At 35.7% G+C, this 18,733-nt stretch overlaps 1 long non-coding RNA gene across 1 annotated transcript in view; it reads left to right on the top strand.

Annotated features, from left to right (window-relative positions):
* The window catches only part of LOC111609359, a 65,172-nt gene extending 53,133 nt beyond the window's left edge, over window positions 1–12,039 (top strand). The window contains exon 3 of the long non-coding RNA XR_002753087.1: window positions 11,641–12,039. This is a non-coding gene — a long non-coding RNA (uncharacterized LOC111609359). The remainder of the gene's footprint in view (window positions 1–11,640) is intronic.
* The last annotated feature ends 6,694 nt before the right edge of the window (window positions 12,040–18,733 follow it).

An 18,733-nucleotide genomic window follows, 5' to 3' on the forward strand; every position in this document is an offset into this window, starting at 1 on the left:
TATGTTTGAAATTAGCCCTTACCCACAGAGGGAGAGAAACAATGCTGGGAAATTCGAGAGAGTTTCAGTGACAAATTAGACAGTTTTAATGTCATGAGCGACGACTTGCACCAGAGCAGCATGCTGTGTCGACTCCTTTCCAGTGTGATTGGGGTCTAGCAGAGCAATCCCCAGTCAGGAAAAAATTTACATACCGTGGAGCTTCAAACTGGTTTTCCAAGGTCAATGGAAAGGAAAGGAACACGTCGCCCCAACCCTGCCCTCCACCCCCACACTCTTATGTTTTTTCTTGTTGCATTCTTGTTGTGTTCCCTTGCAATAGTTTTTGCATGTCCTCACAATAAATTAGCAAATTCACCCTGGTCTATGTTGTATGTAGTCACGGTGATAAAATATGTTAATTTAAAATAGTATATATGTACAACTTTAAAGATCCTCAGTAAATTTATGTGCGTTTTCCACATAAGTTTGTGGTGCGTTTATGTCCTAAAGAAAAAGATGTTATAAAACTTCAGATATCTCAGAAATGATGTGTGAACATAAATGTAAAGCTTTACAAAAACCTTATATTTTAGCAGGAAGACATTCGGTATTCGAGGTGCCACATGAACTGACAAGTAAATATATAATTTTTCTATGAGAATGCAAACACATTTTTGTGAGGAAGCACAAAAACTTAGCAATGGAATGCAAAATTATTGTGAAGGAAAGCAATAGGAAAAAATATTCTGTGTCCCCCAGGATGCGTCTGAAGGAAGGAATAATGAGCTAAACAAAAAGAAAATGAAAAACAACATGTCTGTTATTGACAAAGAAGTAATATTATCAAAAAAAGTGTCTTGTTTAATGCACTAAAGTAAAGTAAGGCCGACCTAAATTAAATCTTAAATGTGTTAAGAACACCTTTAGAAACATCACACTCCTCACAGCACATTTTGTCAAACACTACCTGCTTTTGATATGAAGAATGTCCCTCATTCTTAACCAACAAAGGCCAGACAGGGACAGATTAAATTTCCAAGCATAAATAAATATTGTGAAAAGGTCACCTTTCCATCTGTTATTTGTGCAACCTCTGAAAGTAATTACACACAGAATGGTGTCAGCAAAGCTGTTTGTGCACTTCTGTTGTCTAAACAGCATATCTCCCAGGGCTCATTTCATATACACCTTTCAACTGTGAAATAGTAAACAGACCCTGTAATATATGCAAATTTTGATTGGTAGCACCCATAAAAACAAACTTACTGTCATTCATCATAAATGTGTAAAAAAAAAATAAATAATAATAATAATCAAACAAATATGTGAAGTGCTTTCTTTAAAAATGTGCAAAATTTTCTTCTAAGGAACAGGTAATTTCTTTCTTGTATTTTAATATATTTTTGTAGTATATCCAGAGATCCTACTCTAAACACTACTAGGTAAACATGACAAGCTCTTAACATTTGAATTAGCATATGTAAAAACATGCATCACAATAATGAGGTAGAAATATTCCTCAAATGCATTAGCAGTGATGCAAGCATTGTAAATAACATAATAGGCCATGTATTCCCTGCAGCGCAGCATTGCGTGCTTTCCTCCTTTTAGGGGAGGCTAGAAAAAGAGGTCAAACGTGACATCAGGAGAAAGCGAGTGATGGCACCGAAGCAACACACTGTACTTTGAGGAGAGAGAGTGGAAGAGAAAACGAGGGAGAGCGAACTTTCTCGTGGGACTGATTTTAAAGGCCAAGTGGTTTTCTTCGCTGTCTAACTTGAGATTCAAATTACACCGGCTTTTCTGACAGGCCGATGTTTTCCTCAAGCATTGCTTTTCATAGTTTTTTTTTCTGCCAAAAAAGGAACTGATATGTCAACAGCAGTTGCCAGAAAGAAAATGGGATTTTATTCAGCAATGAGTATATAGATATTAGAACTTTTGAGACTTTGAATCATTATAATTAGGCACTCAAGATGGCCAGCAGTGGATTTTACAAACATGGACCACATTTACCACCTTACCAATTTGAAGAAAAAAATATATTTGATAAAAATATATAATGGGTACAAATTTATGTGTTCCAATCCCCCACTCTTTTTTTAGCTTGGGTTTAAGAATGCCATAATTTATGTAAGAATGAGTATGAGTGCTTGAATTTAATGAATTAATGTTTTTGTCACAGGTGTATTCTTCACTGAATGTTACTTGTGAACTGAAAATGATTGGAGAAAGGAACATAACCTTGAAAAAGTACCGTAAATGTAATGTAAATGCAGTCCAACCACCACATGTATGCCAACAATGCAGTAGTAAGGCCTGCCAGTACTTTTAAGCCTTCTTTTGTGGCACCCAATTGTAAAGAAGGTGCAGTATTCTAGCTTTAACCATCTTCATGAAAATTCATCAGAGCTACACGTTACATCCCTAACATAGATAAAAACATAGAGTGTGTGTGTACACTTTCTAGCAGCAATAAAAAGTTGAAATATCCACTCTGGGGTTGTGTGGTAGTGTCTTGACACCCCAGGATTGCAGTTTTAAAACCTGAGCAATCTGTACCAGAGTCTAATGTGAAGCAGCTTGTCGTAAACTCTTTGTTGGCCTCACAGACCGGCAAGCATGATGCTAATAACATCAGTGTTGTTAAAATTTACTGTGTTTCTACTCACCAGAGACAGATCCCTCATTGATCAGAGTAAATCAACTCTCACCAAACAGTAAAAACATCATCTCAAAGTGATGCAGCTAATGATCTGCCTCAGCTGACGAGACCCACCGTCTGAAAGGCTGCTACTGCTCCTCCTGCTGTATCGAAGCCACATTGTCTGTCTCCTTCCTCCCCCATGGCCTCCTCACACTTCATCTAATAATGGGAATTTACTGCAGGTCTTTTTTTTTCTTGCTCACTTGGCGAGATAAACAGCCTGATGAATCAGGGGTAATGCACAGGCTTACGGGCACAGACAGCACGCAGCCCACAGTAAATATCTGCAGACAGGATCGGATTTCAGCATTAGCAGTGAGGAGATGCATTTATTTGCCTCTCACCAGACTCGTAACAGCACTGAGGCTCAATTACCACGTCTGAGAGGTGCAGATAATACATGCAAACGGCACCACTCCCAACCATTACCAGCACATATATACAGTTTGCTTTTCACCCTGTCTGTCTGAACTGCACTTCATTGAACAATGTTTGTAACATCTATAGTTGAGTGATTATTTTCTTAATGAGGTGTGGGTGTGCTGTATGTTTGCCTGTTTGTGTGGTTTTGAGTGTTTTTGTTTTTCCCAATGTTACTTTCAGCCACTATATATAATAAATTATGGCTGTATAACACTGAATTCTGAAACAATGCATTTTTTCTTTCAACTTATACTTTTTATTTACTTTTTATTGACCATTAAGAATGTATTAGGGCTTTGAAGATAAAGGTCAAGAAGTTGTCTGAAAATGTAATTTTCTAAATTACTTTATCTTCTCAGGTACTTACTTAATTATCATAATTTACTACAACAAATTTACTGCAAGAATTTATTGATTGCATTCACCTTTACTTTATTTAATTACAGTAAATAAAATTACATGTCAAACAACTGTGATGGAATGGCGACACAAGACAGATGGATAAAACTCATCAGAGACTCATCAGTCCTGATGAGTCTCAGTTAGGTCACTTAGCTCGACTTTGTACTGTAAAACTAAGACCGAGCCTTCACCTGAAGACAACATGCAAATTCTGCAGAAATGCCCTGGACAAAACTAAACATGACCAAATTCTTTGAGAAATTTTCACTTATCAATTGTGCAGGAGACAGAGGCATACATATTTTTACATTTTTGTTAAAAAAAATCTAAAGACACTTGTTTCTCAGATTAAAAGCATCTTTTTCAAAGGGGATATTAAATAAACTTTTTATTAAACTGCATTTCTGAATCTGTCTGATGCAGTATTCCAATTATAAAAGTGTAAGACGAAAATCACCATCATAAAAACTTGAAATATTAGCCAGTGTGCAAATCTACATAATTTGTTTAATAGTGTAAATTGAGTGAAATAAGTCATGTGTTGATGAGTTCTGCAATATTGGTTCCTACAAATTTCTATTTTATAAACGCATGCAAAAAAAATGGCAAATCAAGTTTTATGTATCTGAAATTGTAAAAAGAAAATGTTTTGCCAATATGAAAACCAAAAATGGACAACTTAATGAGTCTTTGGGTTTTTACTTGAACTGAAGGAAGAAGCATCCATTTCCTCTGCAAAGATGTGGTTGTGCAACTTGTGTAACAACCTCAGCAGTCAGTGTGCAAATATCTGCATTAAGGAGGTAAGATTTGTTATAAAAGTGCCTCTGTTTTCATCACCTATTCAATCTCTAAAACTACTCCGTTAGGAATCAGAATGTGTTTGTGTACAACTGTGGATCTATATCATTCAGATTCAAATAGCAAGAAGTTTGATTTAAGTCTTAATAAAAATTGTATTAAGCAACTTTTCTTCACTGTTACTGAGAGTTTATTTGGTTGTTTCATTCTGTGAAAAGGCCTTGCCAAGCCAATATCTTAGTCACAATGCAGGATTTGCCGCCTGGGTACATTGTCAGCTCCCTCCCCCTCCTTTGCCCACTGGATGTCAGCCCTGAATTGTGTTTTGATGTTTCCTCAGACCTACAATTGAGCTCTATTCTCAGCAGCCAAAACAGACATTTGTCAATTCATATGCATCAGGGCACTTTTTTACCCCCCACCCACTCCTCTCCTGCTACTTTCTACCTCAGCTGTGTCTTCCTTCATTTTAACTCTGCTGCACTCAGTAACTGCAATCCAGTGTGATGATTTCAGTGACCATGAGCCCCCCCGCTGCGAGCAGTGTCACATGCGATTACCATTATTTATAAAACTCACTCAGGCTCGGTTGCGCAGGCGGCCTCTCCCGGCCCCTAGTCCGTACACACTACAGTCAATATTTGCACGCAATCCTGAACTGTTGAGAGGTTCCATGGTGGTGAGAGCCTCCATTACATGAAATATTCAGGGCGCATGGAGACTCCCATGAGGCGCAGCGCAGGGTTTTTACTCCGATTTGATTATACGACATGATTTTTTCATGAGCTATGACAGTCCTGTTGAATTAGAGTCAGCTCTGAATCTTTGTGATAGTCACGGAAGCCAGAGAAGAGGAGGAGCAGGCTGTCCTCTTCCCTGACTCTGTCATTAACTCTGAGTCTGACAAACAGGGAGAACACACTTTACAAGATGCAGAGGATCCCTGGTTAAACACACAGGCTACATTACATATGGACCTGTACTGGGCATTATTCCCGTGTCATATAGATAATAGACCATAGTTTCTCTATCTAATAATTACTACAAAATCCCAATGTTTTGTTGATTCTGGAAACGATCCCATTATCTCTGATCAGAAAGTGTTTCTTATAAATGTTTTCTTATTATGTATATAAAAAAGATATATTTTATAAAATTACTTTAAGAAACAACATAAATAGCTAAGATTTTTTTATGTTCATTAACTTTTCTTTATAAATTAGGTATGCAAACTATGCATGAAAGTTTTTTATTGGAATGATGTTTATAATAATAAAATTATGTTCATAAATCAAACAAATTCACAAAAAAAGAAAAATACAGCAATTTAGAAATAAAATACAGTGCTATGTTTTAAAGTGCATTTATAAACATGATATGAATACATATTTTTACTTTGCTATGATGTGTACATTTTATAAATACAACTAATTATAACAAGTCTTTTTAATTAAGTAAATATAAGTTAATTAGTAATGTAAAAGCAAAAAAAGTATCTAAAAAAATACTTGAAGATACACAAACTTATGGAGGCAGATAAATGAAGCAATTAGCCTTTATTATTATAATAACAAATAAACTTGGTCCATGTTTTATTGCACATGAAAGACTTATGATCATAACGTATCTCTGAATGTAAATTGTAACTTTTTACCATGCATCTGTAATACAATCCTGTTTATCTGTTGCAGTTTATTACAAGCATTGCATCACAAATTTTCACTTTGCAATCATCTGTAGATGTCCATTGACTCTGTTCCTTTTGTAAGAACACTAATAAAAGTTAAGGAAGAATATGAAGAACTAAGTGTTCAGCTTGAAACTGAGAATAACCCAGAAGACATGGAAGTGGGTGAGGAGGGGAGGAAAGAAGCAGTAAAAAGTAAAGAATTCAACAATAACCCTAACAGTTCTGCTATTATGAGCATGGGAATTATCATTAAAGGCATGTAATGGCTGAATCCGTCATGCTACCACACAAAAACAGTCGATGTTTAAACGACACGTACAGTAGCGAGTCACTGCACTGTGGTGATCATAGGACTAAACAGAAAAGCCACACACAAACCTAAACCATGCTACTGTAATGTAACTGTTTTGAGACGATTATATTGTTACAGTTACTGTTTTGAAACCCCACATTTGTCTTGTGAGAGATATTTTAATGCAAGTTTTTTGGAAAATTTTGCAAATTAAATAATATTTGTGTTTAATCTAAAACTAAAATGATTAGGTAGAAATAATAGCTTCTCTTTTTATTAGTTATTTCTTTAAAATAAAAATTCAGCTTTGGTAAAATAATCAAACCTTAATAATTTTGAGCATAAAAATAACAATTTGGTCTTTGTCCAATAAATATTCCCCGTATTATAAATATGGTGGGCTGCCAGGCTTTACTTGTCTTGGGCCATGCTAAGCATTGTTTGTTTAAACTGTTTTTTATTTTGCACCAGTAACCATGATAAAAAAGGCTAGCTCTACAGGTGGTACACTGAACTTAGACTGTGTTTACAACCTTTCACTCAAAACAGGCTATGTACTAGCATTTATATGATCCTTCTGTGAAGGTTGTGTTTTGTTGTGCAGTCCGCACTAGCACATTTTTACAGATTTGACTTAAGCACGCATTAATGTGAGCACATAAATCTTTGTGAACATAGAATAATGTGCACTTACTCAATACACATTGTGGCAAACGATGTTGGTTCTGGGTGTGGTTTATTTCCTTCCATACAGTTTCAAATGCAGACAATCAGTCAGCTGGCTTGGATAATTAACCGATTACACTTGTAAAACAAAAACATTACTAAACAAAATGGGTGGATTTAGGAACAACCAAGAAAACTTGACACAAGAAATGCTTTATTTTTGTACCCCGAGAATATTTAGTAAAGCATACAAATATTTTACATATTATTGTCCATTTTAGATTTTTTGTTTATTTACTTGACTTTTAAATGTGACCAGCATGCCTTGCCACTGGCCACTGGCTGATTACTTAAATAGAATTTAACTGAAGAAAAAAAAAAAACAGGTATTTATTTTAATTGCATTTTTTAGTTTTTTCCTATTTGTCAATTATGTCTTCCAGTAACATCATGAATTTTACATTTTTAAGCACTAGATAATGGGGGGAGGGTCTGCTGATGAATTTCCATAGCACCTAAATTCAAGATTAGCGAGTTTTCGGTAATCCCTGATCTCTATTCAATTTGTTTTGTTGAAGTATTTTATCTTTTTCTATATTTGAAGAAATCTTGATCAATTCTCACCATTTTTTTGAATTTTATTTGTTTGTATTATATTTCAATAATTTTCAATGATTATTTTACAAATCACATCTTTTGAAGAATTTGTAAGACATTTAAGAAATTAAAAATTAAAATTAAGTGGGGGTGGCAGAGCTCTTTGATAAGTTTTCACTTTGCTGTTCTGATGCTTGATGAAGAGGGAAGTGATATTTTCACACACTATCTGCTTCTTACCGGAACAGCCAAGGTCATCTCAACACCTGCCTTTGGTCCACTGCACTAGATGATTGTCAGCTGTATCCAGCATTGTCGATTTGGCCTTTTGATTTTGTCTCTCTTACACATATACACACACGCGCCCGCACACGCCCGTGCACCCACATACCTGGTGAGAAAATATTGGCTTCTGGCCTTAACAGGCTAAATCTTGGCTTCCCAGACACAGACTTGGTTGTGTGTGACCCAGCTTGAAACAATGATTGGTTAGGGGCCACCAGTGTGCACAGAAGGACGGCAGTGAAGGCACATCTCTAACACGCTCTATCACATCTGTCTTTGAGAAAATTCCCCGTTCAGTACTGCTAACTTCATAACGACCCTCTCTGGCATCATATTTTCCATAATGGCCTTTATCTAATCCATTACTTGACTCTATTTCAAAATATTATCTTGAAAATTAGCCTTGGATATTCACAACATATTTCCACACAGAGTGGATCACTTTTAAATGCCCCTGAATTTGTGTAAGCTGGAAATAAATTTAAGATGAGCACAAATGGAATTACTAACAAAACAAAGCAGTCAGAAGTACAAGTTGTGACACTTTTCTAAAAACTGAGGGGTTTTTTTATCGATGCAACTATTTAGCACCTCATGACTAAAGTGAGCTGCATGTTATGAAAAATGTTTGCTTGACTGTCTCGTGAGAAGTGAAGGAAAACATTGTTGTTGCTCATGTCAAATCCAAGGGACAGAATGTTCATTCATCATCATGTCTCTGTTTTGTGAAGTCCACCAGTCCCTGCTGTGCCAAAACACTCACACTGGGAAAATGCTCTCTGGCTTTCAAGCTTCCTCTTTTTTTATCTGAGTGTAATTATGGTCACTATGGCTAAACACCTAACTTAAGTAAGTAAATATTAAGGTCTTTGTCAGTGCACTTACACATGGAGTTAAAAGAAAACAAATCTCGCCATCTTTTACAAGCAGGGAAAAATACACAGTTTCACTTAGCGTTCTCTACAATAGATTCCATCCAATTCAGCACACTGAGCTCCATCTGGGTGAATAAAAAATAAAGCAAAATATCTCTGCTTACAAGAATGTTCCAGATGTCAATAACAAAGTTTTAGTCACCTGATGATAAAACACATTTTCATCAAAACTCTGTCGGATCACTACAGCCGAACATTTGTATTATTCCACATCCCCACCTTTATTTTTCACATAATTAATTTTACAGTCACATTTGGTATTATTTAGTCAAATTTATCAACCCTACAACTGTGTTACTATGTGTGTTACTAGTGCACACATAGTAACACTTATTTAAAATTTTGTTAATGTGTTAATGGTAATTCTGAGTCTAGCTGTATTTAGTTGACCTCTTTTATTGGCTCAAAATATTTTTGGACCTTTTTTAAATTTTTGGTAAAATAAAAAAAAAAGAAAGATTTTTATTATGTCTCCTGTGTGTTCACTTCTCTGTCCCTCATGCTCAGTCTATGTCTTGGCAAAAACAGATGGAGCTCTGCTTGGAAATTCTGACATTTATGATAACCAGATATTTTCTCAGATATCAGATTATAGCGTGAAATTAGAAATGGATTGTTGTTACATAAAAGTCTTTCATAAAATATCTATATATACAGCACTACTGCTCTCTAATTTCTCTTTTTTATATGTTTAAGGTTTAATTTGAGACAATCTGAAACAATTTTTGACATGTTTTTGCACAGTTTCAAACAGAACAAGCTACAGACTATGGATAATACAGTCTTGAGCTCTCACAAAGCTTTAAAACTATCCGCCGGCCATTACAAATCTTTGATTCTTCCTGGGAACATCAAGCCTACCCATGCAGACCCCTATTAATCAATTTTGTCAGGAGAAAAAGGTCAAGTTTGCATATTCTCAATTGTTGATAGCCGATACTTACTGTTCCTCAAAGCGGACAGCGCTTTAGGCAGCCTGCTGCTCTGAAACAAATCAAATGAATTGCTTGAGATCACTGCTCTGTGTGATGACTGGAGAGACAACACCACTATGCCTGATTGTGTGACTTAAGCGTGGGTCAGAGGGAGAGAGCTGGCAAAAGGAAAATGAGTCTGACATTCATTCCCCTTACAAGCACTCTGTCATAGAGTTGCTACATGAAGTTATATTGATATATTAAAAAAAATTACTATGTACAAATTTCTCATAAATCGGTATTAGTGGGATATATGATTTATGAAAGGCCTTTTGCCTTTCATAAATCTGAAAGGAAATGGGTCAGCACCAAGATTTTTTTTTTTTGCTTTCAGGGGCTTTTTGTCAACAGTGTATTTATTCAGCAGTAACTTGATAGGAAGAAGGGCAGAGAGAGCAGTGCAGAACAAAGTGCAGTAAATGGTTCAGGGCCAGAAATCGAGCCTGGGACCGCTGCTTTGAGGACTGTAGTCTGTGCATATATATATTTACTCGACCACCGAGCTGCCTGGTGCCCATAATGTAATCAAAAAGGAATGTATTTCCGTAGTTACATATTAAAAATGAAGCCTTAGTAATGTACAGATTTATTACATGAAAAGTAATATTCTCCAAGCATTTTTCTCTGTTAATTCTGATTAGTGGGTCTTATAATTAAAACTCTTTATTTATTTCCCTAGAAAAATTGTTTTTTTATGAAACCCACAATAGATTTTTAGTTAGAAAAATGTTATGTTATGGTCTTCACAATGATCAGGAATAATACTAATCGGACAGTTTTTCAGTTGGCAATGAGCGACCCCCTTTAGAAGACATGTAACCTATAAATCATTATCTCTGAAGAAGATCAGTATTAACAAAGTGCTGAATCCAATCATATCAATGAAAAGTTGAATGGAAGGAAAAACTGAGGCAGAAAAAAAAATTATAGCAATGTGAATAACACAGCCTTGAGAGATTTATAAAGCAAAACCTATTCAGTAGTTTGGGGTATGATTACCAGACTTCATCTGGAATCGGAGCTTTAAGGGCCACCACTAATAAATATCTCTAAGCCATGGGCCACACAACCTTTGCCACTTCTGAATCAACATCTCTCCTGGGCATCAGACTGCTGCTCAGTTGTCCAAAGTCATCTTCTCAGATAAAACAAATTTTACACTTCACTTGAAATTTATTTTGCTAGGAGTCTGGTGGAAGACTGAATAGACACCGAATCTAATTTATATGAGGTTCAGTGTTAATTTTCTACAGTCAGTGATTATTTAGTCAAGGCTGATTTGAGATGCAATCTAATCATCAAAATTGATAGAAATAAACACTTGTTTAGTGTAATGAACCAAAATATGAGCTTTGCTTTTTTATTTGAACTCCTGGAATACATCAACTTTTCAATGATGTTCTAATTTATGACACATACAATGAAACATTACTCCAGAATCAATATGATATAAAGCCAATGTTTCAATCATATTCACAGGGGATTTATAGCAGAAGTAACTCCTACCTACTTCCTATGCATAAACAGTTATCCAGAGTGTAGCCAAGCAGTTTGTTAAAACTGCTGTGTTATTGCTGGTCTAATTCAAGTGTTAACAGCTTCATCACTGTAGCTTTGGGGCGTGGAAAAATGAAGAATACGGAGTGTGGTTATCTATTATGGAGCTAATTATAGGAATATGCCTTGGGCTCAGCAACTGTCCCTGGCGCCAGGCAATCTGTAATCTATCTCAAAACTTTAGAGTACTTTACAAGGTTAGAAGACTGATGAAACAGATATCATAGCAAGTGTATTTTATGTTGTATTGTCTACTAAAACTTTCAAAACAAAAAGTGAAAAATTGGTTTTGAAATTAGTTTGATTGAAACCATTTTTCCTTGCAGGTGCATTCATATGTGGCTATTTAAGGGTGCAGCTGTGTGAGTGGAATAATTGCGAGACCGCTGATGAGAAGAGCCTGACTTGGAGAACATCAAGATATTTTAAATAAGTCAGAAGCTTTCCAAGTGGTTTTCCTCTTTTTTTCTGTAAAGCTTTTACTTCTATGAAAAGTTGCAATTACTATGTCAACTGCAATATTAGAAAAAATCTCAAGCTAATTATTTACTCTTGCTCAGACAGTAAGTAAGAAGATAACTGGTAGACAGCAACATAAAAACAATGTTGATATCTACATATTGGGGGAATCCCAGGTTACAGAGTAACTGTTGCTTTTATTGGAGGAGGTCTGAGGGGGATTGACACATGATGTAGAGGTAGAGTAGACGCCCCATGTACCATGGCTGTTGGCCCTCAATATAGTACTCCTGATTCCCAAACCTTCCCCCCTTTTCACTTCCCATTTCCTGTCTGATTCTGAAAATTAAAGCCAGTAGTGCCACAAAAAACCTTCTTAAAAACATGATAGCAGCCAGCATAACATAGCATGACATATTTGTGTTTTACTGTTTACGGTTAATCAGTGTCTGTGCGTTTTTATTAAGTAATCCATTGCTTGCTGTTTTGTTGTGGTATGTGACATGACAAGCTAATTTTTGCTTAGTCTTTGAGCATCAAGGTGGAAAAGGATCCATATTCATCTTGGCACATTTCACAGAAAGCAGAATAGTAAGAAAGTTAAAAAATCATCAGTCTGTTGTTTAAAAATGGCTAGTTCACCGTCTCTGTAACATCGATTAGAGACTATCCTAAACCATCCTAAAGTGTTAATGGTAATCTCAGTACTCAGTTATTTAGACAATTGCCCTGACTTGTTTTTATTTTATTTTATTTATTTTTTCAGTTGTTGTTTGTCTTTGTTTTCATTTTGTCTTACTGGTAAGAGTATACGGCCCCTTATACAGTGATTTGTCAAATATATACGGTATATGTTTTATGCTCTTGTGTATGATTTCAGTATGTTGCTTTTTCTAAAAACTTAATAAAGATATATATTTAAAAAACATTCATTAGAGATGATCTAAAAGCCAAGGAGCTGTTTGGGATTTGTGTCAGAAAAATGCCTTTTTGTTCTACCATTACAAGCATAAACTTTTTTAGGACTTTGACTGCAACTATGTGATTTAGTCAGATGAGTCAGTTTCAAAAGATTTAAGGAGTAATAGCAATTTTAGCTCATCAAGTCAAATCATCAAAAATTCTGATATTAGTTTCCTAACAGCAGTTTATTTGGATAAAACAGAGCGGTGGAGCTTTAACTTTTATCAGATGAAACTGCTGAGTGTCAAAAACAAATCTGGATTTCATTTGAAACCCTGGCTTTCTATCACACCTCAGTGACCTTATTGCACGGTATTTTCACATCTGAAGGGACACCAATTTCACATATTTGCATGACAAACTGACCCATGGGATTGTTTTTAGAAGGAAAACAGTTCCAGTTCAATGCACAGGGAAAAAGATCAGAAATAAAACTTTATCCGAACTGCTTTTCTTAACTCCATGTTGGTGTGGCATCTTTTCATAGTCACATACCGTGTGTACCCTTATCATATGCCTAAGATTAGCTTATCATTAAGCAATGCTGTTGGTTGTTTTAGAAAAAAATCATGTTTGATTCTGCAGATCATATTTCTATTGACAAAAGGTTTGCGGTGGACTCCCAGTATTTTTAGGATTTAGGGACCACAGCCAGCTGTCAACTATTAAAATCTGTGAATACTTGACACCCCCTCAAAAGATGCTCATACCTGCCTATTTTGATAATATTTACAGGTTTTCTTTTTCCTGTTCTTGGGGTATAGCTAATCAATGCCAAGGAAAATAAATGGCACTTCTGGATTGACTCCTTTGCAATTGCCAGCCAATAGCGTATCAAGCAGCATTGCACCTAGGTATTTCAGCTTCCCAAGCAGCGTTTTCCTTTGAACATCTTAGTTGTGCTATATGAAAAAAAAAACACAGATGGGTTTTCCATGAACTGTAGGCATGTTCCACAGAAAAAATGTCTTAATAAGTGAATCCGCAAATACTGAACTGCAGTTAGACAAGAGTCCGCTGACTTCATAGTACCCAGTGAATTAGCTCTGAAATGTTTGAGAAGTATTTATCTGACACAAAGTGTGCTGTTGTAACAAAAAATGTATAACGGTGCTTCCCAGGGAGCTAAAGTTTCTTTTTTTTCTACATAATGCAGCATGAGTTAGAATATTGTAGCCAAAATGCATTTCATGTATATAGACACAGATATATAGATTCTTAAAGATGAAACATTTATAAAGTCAGTATATAACTTAATATAATTTGATCAACTATTTTCCTTTGGCTGCCTGCAGCAAAAATGTATATTTTCTTTGTATGTTGGACTATAGTGAAATTGTTTGCACGTTTGCTGCATGTAATGCAGCCTCTCAAACTTCCTACCTTCTTATACTTCAAGCATTGATTATGATGATTATAGGAGTGTTTATTACACGAAGTTCAATTGTAAAATGCTAAATATCTTGTGGGAAAACCTAATTCTTCACAACTGTGTTTTGTTTTATTTTTCGCCAAAAAAGTAATCAACCTTCAAACATTTCCTCTTGGCATATTTCCAAAAATAAATGTTAAAGTGTGTCATTTAATGTTTCTTGTAATTATTTGTGCTGAATTGGAGTCGGTGTAGTTTTAAATGTTTCAGATCTGCCTATTTAACTGTGTATCTATTCATATTTCAAAATAGAGGGTAACTCCATGGAGAGTGACGGCAAGATATACAGAATATTGGAAATAAGAAAATGTTTTTATTTCCATGATTAGAGCAGAGACTGGCAGTTGTATGAAGGTATTGTTACTATTTTGTTTATCTGGCTGCAGCAAAGCCTCTGACTTCACACAAACACAAGGACACACCTGAAACAAGATTTCTGGACATGCTTGGCATCACACATGCACAAGCTTGCACCTGTTGATGTGCTACTGCAGGTTTTTCCCTGTCATTGTTTATTTTCCTCACGCCTTTGATTTAATTGAGTTGGATGGGTCCCTCTAATCCCTCAGGTTATTGGAATTATGCTAAGGAAGAAAAGTTCTGGCTAGCTCGGGCTTTGCTTTCTCTCAAATTATTTCCAAGCACTTTGTTGGAAAACAGCTACTTCATCCAGGTTATTTTATTGAACTTATAAAAACGAATAATTTATTATTATTAATTATTGTTATTATTAATAATGTACACAATGCATAAATAATAAGGTAAAATGTGATTAAGAGATGTTATTTTGCCATTTTTAAAAGCATTTTTTTTTCTGTTATTACCTTTTCTTATATATTAAACATCCCAAATGTTTTAAATATTTTTATTTTATTTTTTTGACCTAGTATCTCAATATTGCTGATTAACACGTTGGACAAGACAAATACTAGACATTGATGGAGTTGCAGGAACATCTTGCAGCCTCTACCAGGTATGACCCCAGTCTCTAGACAAATGTAACTCTATCTAAAATATTAATTTCAAACTATTGAGGCTAAGTTATACTATTACTGGAGTTAGTAATTGTTAATAGAAATATTAAAAGTTTTTTTTAAAAAAGCTGTATGTTGGATTGACAGCACAATAAAATCTATTCGATTTATTGGTTAATACAGTAGTTCATAAATAGCTTGACAACTGCTTTAAGCCACCAAAGGTTTTGTCATTTACTTTGGGTAAAGTACTGTTAATTTGCCGCAAGTTTGCTTGAAACGTACATCACAAAACTGTGTTTTTGTTCCCACTTAGCTTGTGCTGTCAATCTTGTATTTCCTGTTATTTTATTGGTGTCCAATCCGAATGTCCAATCATATGTATGAGGTAATTAGTAATGATGAGAAATGCATTATCCTCAGTGAGTTTAAAACAAAGTAGCTCATAATTCTTTGTTTGTTGGAGGCACCTCTATAACTAAAAATCATAAGTAAGCATACCGGATCAAAACTGACTAGTTTTTGTTTCTCCTGTTTACCAGTAATTGTTTATTAGTGACATGCGAACATTCCCAGGGCCCTGCCCAGAGTACAACCATCACCTTGACAGAGAGTTAATGTCTAGCTACTTGGGTTGAATGCTACACAAAGAAAAACAGGGTGTGATGAAAGTAAGGATTACGTTTGTTTTGTTTTTGATGAGGGATAATAAAAAAATATTTTAGGGTTTTAAATATTCTTAAGATACCTTGTGGAGATCATTTCTTACGTCTAACTTAATTTCCCAATAATAACTTTGTAGATTTTCATGCATATTATGTTAAGGAATACTTGTCCACTACCTGGCTTGCATCCTGACTTTCAGAAGTCCTTTGATCAACTCTGTTTTTGAACAGCGGCACAATTTGTCTTTTCTTTTTACACTAAAACCTTCTTCCAGACAGCCAATCGTATCCTCAAACCCAGAGGGGTCATGAGAAGCACGTTCTAAAAAGGCCTGTCTGACATGATTGACTCTCCCAGGTTCCCATAATGGATGGGTTATTTTATACACCATTAATCCATCTATTTGTCAATTACAAATGGAAATTTTTGGAAAGCGGGTAAGGACAGTGACGTGCGGAATTTGGAGGGGGACAAGTTTCAGGAACTGACAAGTCACTAAGCACAACCTTGCATCACTGCTGACTGTAATTACTCAGCCTGTCTGAAAACTAATGGAAAGACTCATCCCACATGAAGGGATATTGTGGCTAAATGTAAATGATGTTTATTTAGATTACAGTAAGCACTGTTAATTTTATTTAGGATTTATTTTGTTTATGCCGTGCTGACGTGTCAGAGTGCTGTGCAATACAAACACATGGCAGACTACTCTAGTTTTTTTTGTTTGTTTTTTGTAGCATTGTCCTTCCACTTCACATAGTCTATCTGTACTCTGTCCAAATCAAATATATCAAGTCTGTGATATATTACCATTTCCCAGTATTAGCACTGGGAAATGGTAATAAGGCTAATGGTGCAAATCCTTTGGCAAGGCATTAAAGTGAAACTTTAATTTATACAGATTAACTGTATAAATAGGCTATTTGGGGGTTATATCTTTATGTTTTTGTGCAAATGTTCACACTTTTGTGCAGTTGAATTTTCCTGTTGGTTGCAGCGGTCCGGGTTGGTACAACTTGGTCACAGCCCCACGTTTGGGTATAAAAGCTCATCCCTCATCCCCTCCCCATCTTTTTTTATCTTTCAGAGGGGGGATAGTTACACTTTAAATAATGACTCTATGACTTGGACACAAGATTTGAAACATTGTCAAATTAAATGTTTAAGATGTCATAACGTTTTTTATAAAAGCCACTTGAATTTTATTTTCCAGCCATGTACCTTAGGCTGCACAGCTGAATTGCAGCAAAGTTTGCATGTTCTCCCCAAGTACTTTGGCTTCACAGTTCAAAACATCACTGGTAGACTGGCCTCTCTTAATTGTCTTTGGGTATGAGTGTGTGCACACATGGTTGTTTATCCTGTGTCTCTGTATTGGGCTGTGACTGACTGGCGACCTTTCCAGGGTGTACCCTGCCTCTTCCCAATGACTGATGGAGATAAGCACTTTTTTTTCTCATTGCCTTTATAAAATACATGTAAATATTTCCACAGGAGACAATAAGATTGCAATAGAGTACAATAAACTTTAGAAACAGGTCAGTAGCATCAAATGAATGTAGAAGGCCAAAGGCAGATGGAAAAACAACTATATCTGCCTTTTTTTCTTCTGAGATGACATTTTGGAGGTAGTGCAAAGAAAAAGGTTTACTAGAAACTATTGTCACTTTCTAGAAATTACCCCATCTTGCAAAGTCATCCCATTTCCTTTCCTCGTCTCCGAACGATGTGCGGAAGTCTCTTTAACAGCTGGAGTTAGCGACACACTGGCTCTCCGGGCTGATGAGCTGCTCTCTCTATTTGCTCTGCTCATTCTCCTGAGCACCTTGGCCATCCAGATTAGAGCCTATGGCCCATTAGGTAGCCAGGGAGGTGGGCAACATGAGTGTTGTAGCACAAGTGTGTATAAGCGTGTTCATGTCTTTCTGCTGTAATGGACGCCACAAGTCATTTTTGGGAATAAAAATATATTTTAGCACTGTGCCATACTTCATTCTTCAAGATATCTGAAATTCTCAACTCTGAAAGATGTTAGACAGAAATAATTTTATTTTAGGCAGACTGAGGAAGTTTGTGACAATTTTTTATGCTAAGTGATCTTAACAATTAAAACTGTTTTATCCAAAACTTAAATGACTTCATTTGCATATATGCATGCGTGAGGTAAGTCTTCAGACAGAATAATAATTGAACCTAGCTTGACTTTTAAGTTTCTGCCTGTTTTGTCATGCGACATTGTGAATTATATTGATACACTGTCTGGACAAAAAAATAAAGTCACCACCTGAATTTAACTGAGCAATAGGTATGAGCTAACTTGTCCTACTGCTAGGACAATTTTCTTGCAGCTGGCAACAAGTTATTTAATTCCAACTGTTGCAATGAGTAGCTCCTCATTTCTTAATTAAACAACCATGAGAAAAGACACTTTCTGTGGTTCTGGAAAATATGTTAATCTGTTTAAGACATCTGTCTCAGATCCTTGGCGTCAGGCATAGAAAACATCTAAAGAGATTGTAGAAACTGCTAAAACTGGACTGAGAACTGTCCAACACACTATTAAAAACTGGAAAGCTAGTGGCAAGTCATTGTCTTTGAGGAAGAAATGTGGTAGGAAAAAAACCCCTGAATGATCATGATTGGTGATCACTTCAACATAGCCCTGAGGTCTACTGTTGTTTTTATTCAATATGATGTCACCAAATGTTTAAAAGTACAAATAAGAGCATTTCCACATGCACAACATGAAGGGAACTCATGAGATTGAGACTGAGCAGTTCTGTAGCCGTAAGAAAACCACTAACTTGTGAGGCTAACCAGAGAAAAGGGGTGCAGTTTGCAAGACAGCAAGGTTAAATTATTTTCATTTATAACTTATATTTAGGATAGAAGTTGTCTGTCATTATTTTCTTTATGTGTGTAGAG

This window comes from Xiphophorus maculatus, chromosome 7, assembly GCF_002775205.1.
Source record: "Xiphophorus maculatus strain JP 163 A chromosome 7, X_maculatus-5.0-male, whole genome shotgun sequence".
Lineage (NCBI taxonomy): Eukaryota > Metazoa > Chordata > Actinopteri > Cyprinodontiformes > Poeciliidae > Xiphophorus > Xiphophorus maculatus.